Source organism: Lycium ferocissimum, chromosome 4 (genome assembly GCF_029784015.1).
Source record: "Lycium ferocissimum isolate CSIRO_LF1 chromosome 4, AGI_CSIRO_Lferr_CH_V1, whole genome shotgun sequence".
In the NCBI taxonomy this organism is placed as follows: Eukaryota; Viridiplantae; Streptophyta; class Magnoliopsida; order Solanales; family Solanaceae; genus Lycium; species Lycium ferocissimum.
This window is the reverse complement of record NC_081345.1, coordinates 58,535,965-58,543,123: the sequence shown is the minus strand read 5'-3', so window position 1 is coordinate 58,543,123 and position 7,159 is coordinate 58,535,965.

Sequence of the window (7,159 nt, the reverse complement as noted above, 5' to 3'; positions counted from 1 at the left end):
GACTAGTGACATATCTTGATGATGCAATTATAGCACCTTACTTGTTGTTGTTTTGAGATGAGGATTGTGATACCATTGTGGCTGACTGTGTAGCCTTCTATTGATATTATTGGTGTTCCCATGTGTGGTACTGTTGAGATTGATTTGATTAGATTGTTGACATTGAACTCATATATTGCACGCATTCTCATCCTTTATGATATACTGTCGATACATTGATGATATACAAGGAAATACTATTATGAGCTGGGCTCAGTTGGATGAAAGTGACGTGAAGACCGATGTCCGTTGTTTATCTCGGAATCGAGGTATACGTGTTGGTAGCGATTGCTGAGGTCTTTGCCGGAATTGTGAGGATTGGTACATGGACTTTGCAGGTCCCCCATGGGTTGTGCTACTGAGATGTGATGTTCCATCATAAGAGTACATGTGTATCGGTGCATATGCATTGCATCCATTTTCCATACATTATTGTATTGCATTGTACCATTGGCTTCTTTTGTGATATTCTAGTGATATAGCTGTGATGTACGGATTCAGATTGGATGTATTGAGACTTGGCACAGTTGGGTTTAAATGCCATAACATAGGTGATGACTTGTACTTGGTTACTGGCTCGTGTTGACTTATACCTTGTTGATTTACCTGTTTATCTTACTTTATTGACTTGGTTTATGTTAGCTAATCTTAGTCGGCCTATGAAACTTACTAGTATGTGTTGTTTGTACCGTCCGCACTTGCTGCATTCTTTTATGAATACAGAGTATCAGGTGGGATCGACGTCTACCCCTCGTGACTGAGAGTTCGAGGCTGCTGATTCGAGTCTGTTGGGGTGAGCATGTGGACGTCTAGCCACCCGAAGACTCTTCTTCTATTATGTCTTACTTTGCTATTCTGAGACATTATTGAGACTATTTATGTATTATTATTACTTCCAGACTTATAGATTTTAGTTAGATGCTCTTGTATGACCAGACCAGATACTGGGGTGGTTTTTAGATTTACTTCCGCATTTATTACATATTCATATGTCATACTTACGTTACTTTATCTTCTTCCGCTATTTATACTGTGTTTGTGAATGTTGGGTTAAGGGTTCGCCTACAGAGGTAGGATAGGTAGGTGCCCGCGCGACTTTGTGAAATTGGGTCGTGAAAATCTGTGAGCCCACGTTCACCGGCACATCATCAAGTATGCAAGCAACAATGAGAGCCCTGGAGAAGGTCACATCATGGACATTCCTGGAAGGACGGATCCAGCGAGAGATGATGTTTAGCCATCTCTTCACCTCTGCAGTAAATAATTCGCTATGGATAGCAACCTTGCCATAAACCCAATGAGCATGTCGCATGTCATACTCGTGCACCAACTTGGAAGCCAACCACACTAAATTCTTCTCAGCGGCCTTGGCTGCTAAAGGCTCATCTGGATGATTATCTAGCCTATATACTCGCCCTCGATCACTCTTGCCCCCACCTTCACCAGAACACCCCTAATAATGATCTCCGGCTTAGGAGAACCCTAGTCTACCGTAGGCAGCATCGCGTAGAACTCCCTCACCCACGTTTCATTATAGTTACCGGGATCTCTGACCAAATGAGTCCTCTTGGTTCTTACCAATCTCTCAAGGAAGTCTGGGGCGCGTTTGTCTACGTTGGTCATATCTAAAACCCGCTCCAACAGTAAGGACATAGTTATTTGGCTCAAGTGTAGGCATTGGCTTTGGGGGGTGGGAAGTTTCTCATATGTGGGAACCTCTTCTTCTTATGGAACTTCTTCTTGATCGTGAGACATCTTACCTGTAAAAGATATAGAAATGCATTAGATTTCATGTCACCCAAGTTCAGTATCAATTCTAATACGTTACGGTGGAAATAACTCAGCAAAACAACCAATGTATCAGAAATATTTAAGGCTAGGTTACGGTGCTCGATGTTGCGAGCGTGGGCCCGCTTCGGTCACTCGAGCAACCGTAGCGAAGCTGAAATAGCGGGCACACTTACTGCTGCAGTGCTTCTATGCAATCCATCCAAAAACTGCTTTTGCGCACGCCTAAGCGCCACAGCAGAGACGCTGCAACGGTTAGCAAGCCGCTGTAGCGATCTCGTCTTCTTCGCAAACCCCGAAATTTTTTAGATTTTCAACCTTGATTTTTGACTCAAAAAACTCATTTTTATATATGGATCGGGCAGGAATCAAGTATACATGATGTTTAGAACCTATGGAGAACAATTTCTTACAACAAATAATCCCAAAATCGATGAAAAGCCAACACCCTTTTCCAAGAAAAAAAATAAAAAATCTTTACTATGTTCATGCTTTCCAACCCAAATATGTGCACTAACTATGCAATATGCGATGTAAAGGTTATTCTAACGCTAGACAAGTTGTGGATTTTAGTTTATCAACACCCACAAAGTTCGTCAACCAAAACCCAAAATCCTAACTTTTGAGTTGTAAATCTAGTCACTCTAAGCACGATAATTCAAAATTCTAGTTCTATTATCTATCTAAAAGTTGAGGGGAACGATTTCTTACTATTTGTTTAAAGTTCGGATGAGATCTGTTTTGCCTTTGAAGTTCCTTTTCTTCCTTTTTAAGTACAATTTGTGAGTTGCGGCTTTGGTTTTGTGGTAAAAAATAAAGTGTGGGAGTAATTGGGTTGGGGTGGGAGGGGGGGGTGAGGGGTTGTTTGTGTTTAAGAGGGAGATGGGAATATGTGGTATAGTGGGATATGAAGAGGTTTTCGGGTGTTTTGGAGTGGTGGAATGAGCAGTGGAAGAGGCAAGTAATCTTTTAAACTTTTTGATTCAGCGATGACCGCAGGGCCTCGCGGTGCCTGTGTAAGCGTTATCGCATTTCCTTTAACTCTCTAACGACACCGCTCCAGTGCCTAGATACCCGCTGTAGCGGCTCTGACCAAATTTTGTCATCACATTACATTGTTCATCTCAGGGTACCCGAGCGTTATACCCAGACCATGTGGCCCCAGGTAGGCCAAGAGCTGTAGACTACTCGATATTTCACTTATTGCTCTTTGAGTTTAAATCTTAAGGTTATCCCGTAAGACGTATACAATCCAACGGTCCCTATTCGTTAGTAACGAGAGTTCAGTTTGCAATGACGGCTAACAGTCCCAATGTTAGATTTGAGTAGAGTTAACTCTTGAGAACTGCCAGAGAGGTTGATGAGCAGTTATATCCCTATTTAAAGCCCCATTTATTGTCTTGACCTAATATTCATTTCCCCTAAGTTACAGTTGCCACTGAGAGAAAAATTCAGCACTAGAGACTTGAAAGTTTGGAAGGTAACCTCTTTAAATCACTCATTTCATCTTCCTTTAATTACCTCTTTCTTCTTACACCATTTATGATTATGGTAAAGCATGGAATGAGAATTCTTTCTCAAAATTCTTATGAGACTATGAGGTAAAGGTGGTAATGTTGACCTAGAATAATTGGTAACTCTAGGATGGCTTACTTATTGCACGAATTAGATTTATAACTAATTCTAAGCCTAATTCCTTTCTATCTCTCAAATGGGTTAACTTGTTAGATGCTATTAATGGTGTATGTGAATTAGTGAGGTGAGTTTGACTTAGGTAAACCTTGATTTCCCTAAAAGAGGTGAAATAGCAATAAATTAAGAGTCTAGAATGACGATTTTAGCCCTATGACCCTAAATTCCTAATTGTTGCTTACTTTAATGTATCCATCATTCCTAGACCTCTCGGATCTACAACTTTCCCTACATAGATGGAAGATGGATTCCAAGTGGATGTTCGCGCACCTGTTCGGGTTTGAGGTAGGTTGTTGCTTCGCTTTCTTGGTAGACTTCAGTTAGACTTTCATATACGAGTGTTAGATGAAACAGAGTATGCATGTATAGGATTTTGGAGGTGGGATGGACACTCAGATTGATAACGTCGAAGAAGTAGCAGTTATTATGTTGTACTAATATAGTGGTGGATTTGTGATTACCTTATGGTGGGACTTCGATTAGCGAAGCGTATGTTTAGATGATATTGTCGGAGAATGCATGTAAATCTTCGGGTATGAAGTTGGGTTGGATATTTTCTTAGGTTGGGGTTCGTTGTATGATTGGGGGCCAGCCACCCCGTTGTCCGAGATTTCTTGCCGGGAATGATCGAGTATCTGATGCCCGACGTCTTTCTTTGGGATCGTGAGAGTGGTAAATGGACTTCTCGAGTTCCCCACGGGTCATGATCATCGAGACATGGAGTTATTGCATCCGGGTAATATTGTACGAGGTGCATATGCATTGGATTCATCATTCATACATTAATTCACTGCATTGTACCATTTGATTTCTGGTGATATGATTGTGATGTACTGATTCAGTTTGGCCATAGTTGGAATTAGTTGCTATTATTATAGGCTGTGAATGTGAATTTGGGAAGTGTGGTTCTAGGTGACCTTAATATGGGTGTGTATGACTCGCTAGGTTGGGTGAGTAATGAATACTAGAATGACGAGAGAACTTTTCTTAAAACAAGAGTGAATTTTATTAATGATAGTTAACTAGTGATACTTGAGAATAATTGTCTATTTTATGGTAAATGAGCTATAAGGTGATTGGTAATGTAGTTAAGCAAATGAACGTCTAAAGAAGAGTTAATGGAAATAAGAACCTTATATTTGTTGAGGCGAGCGGTAGGTGATGTGTACTGTTGACTTAGTTTTGCCTACCATGCTTATTTGTTAATTCTATTTACCGTTATGTTAATCTAACCATTGTCGGCCTATGATGCTTACCAGTACAAGTATTGTACTGATACTATTCTTGCTAAATTCCTTTTGGGGGTGTAGAATTTTTCAGGATATTGATTGATTGGAGTTTTGCGGAAGATGCTCGGTGCCTATCTTGAAGGCCTCCATCATTCTCATTCATAGATGGAGGTGGAGACTTTATATTCATTATTGTATTTAGTCTTCGGTCTTAGTCGCTCTTCTACAAGTCTCGACCTTGTCATGGGAAAAGAGTCGTATTTCTTATATTGCTGTAAACAATTCCGCTATTTTGTCAATATATAATGGTTTTATTTCCGCCTTTTAATTATGTTATAATTTGGAGATTAATGAACCTTGTTCTTTCTTGCAAATGATTTTATTTTGGGTTAAGGGTTCACTTACCGTACTTTGGTGGGTAAATTCACTTACAGTAGACAAATAATTGAGATTATTAAAACAAAATTCTCGGAACAGTTTCCTTTAATGGGTAAGGTTAATATTGGGGTTTACGATTATAGACATGTGTTTGTTGATAATGCGACTTCAATTCAGTTTACTTTCAAAGATTCATTGGTATCTCGAACACAATGATGTGTATGTTTAAACGGACCCCTGATTTTGACCCTAATGAAGAAACAACTTTTGCCCCAATTTGGGTATTGCTTCCTGGACTATAATATCACATGTTCAACTTGGACTATGTGAAGCAGATTCTGATTCAACTTGGACTATGTGAAGCAGATTCTGATCCAAGTTGGTACTCCTCTTAAAGAAGATTTGGCTACTGTTACCAAATCTAGGCCTGACAAGGCAAATGTGTGAGTGGAGGTTGACCTCACTAAAACACTCCCTAAATCTGTGTTTATTGGTCAGTACAAAGAGGGAATTGGTAGGAAAGGCTATGATAAAAAACTTGTCTATGAAGGAATTCCAACTTACGATAAAACTTGTAAACTTCAAGCCCATGAAAGTACCAAATGCAAGGTTGAAGTGAGGAAAAATTGCTCTGCAAACAATAGCAATGAGACTGAGAAGGGAAAACCGGAAGAGACTGGTAACACCAATAGGGACAATATCAATAATTTTAGCAAGAAGAGCACATCACAATTCCAAAAGGGACAAAGTAGTGGATTGATTAAAGCCAAAGAGCATAAGAATGTGAAGCAAAACAAAGTCCAAGAAAAGCAGATGGAACCAAATGGAAACAAAGAAAATAGCTCCACCAACACTAACTCTAAGGCCACTCCCAACTTTGGGAAGGCAGTCCAAACATCCAATGAGCCTGAACCACCCAAAACCAGCAAGTCTGCGATAGAACAAGAATAAAAAAAAAGAAGAAGGAAGCAGAGTAGAAAGGATAGCATTCTACAAATTAAGAAAATGATGCGGACAAGGCTAAGCTCAAATTAAATTTTGATCCCAAAGATCAGGGAAATGAGATTGGAAAACTTTCAAAAAAGAAAGTAGCAACACAGGAAAAGGTCAACACTAATGAGAAGCAACCAAAGATGATCCACAAGATATCAATAGTGACAAAGAACATTGCAGCTCCAGTAATCACCAAGCCAAAGATGATACTGAAACTCACAAAAAAATTATTACTGTTTGCAATATGGAAGGATTGACTGGTACACTAATGGTGGATCTTGGTTCTCTAGAAACTATTGAAGAGTCGAAATCATTTGACAAACATGGTCCTAATATCCAAAGCCAACAGTTAGAGGAAAACGAAAATTATGCAAGTGCTACTAGAGAACAAGAACTCTCTAGTGAAGATGACGAGGAAGAAGTAGCTAATATTTTTTCAAAACAAACGAAAAATGCCGAAGATCAGGATGACCCTGTGGCTAAGGAATTGGCCAAGGTTATTGATCAACAGGGGCTGTCTCCTAGGGGTTTCAACAAAAAGAAGTCGAAAGGTGTAGGAGGTGATCTCAAAAACTCTAACACTAATAAAAATAAAGGTGCCTCACAAATCCCGAACCAGTCTTAATTATTAACATCATAAAATAGAATATTAGGGGCATGACATGTAAAGGAGTAAGTTGAGATTGATCAAACTTATAAGATTATATAAGGCTGATTTAGTGGTTCTTCAAGAACCTTTTCTAGCTACTAATCACATTTAATTTTTCAGAACCTTTTTTGTCTTTGATAAGGCTGCATCAAACAAGGATAGCAAGGTTTGGTGCTTTTGGAATGAAAAATTTGACTATTCAGTTATTAACAATTCTAGGCAACTTCTGACATTGCAAGGCAATCTTGATGGCACTAAATTCTTTGTTATTAGAATATATGCTAAGTCCACTAAGGCAAAGAAAAGGAAGTTATAGAGCAGATTAAGGACTCTTCACTCTTCCATCAATGATCCATGGACTACATTAGGTGACTTCAACTTTATTATATCA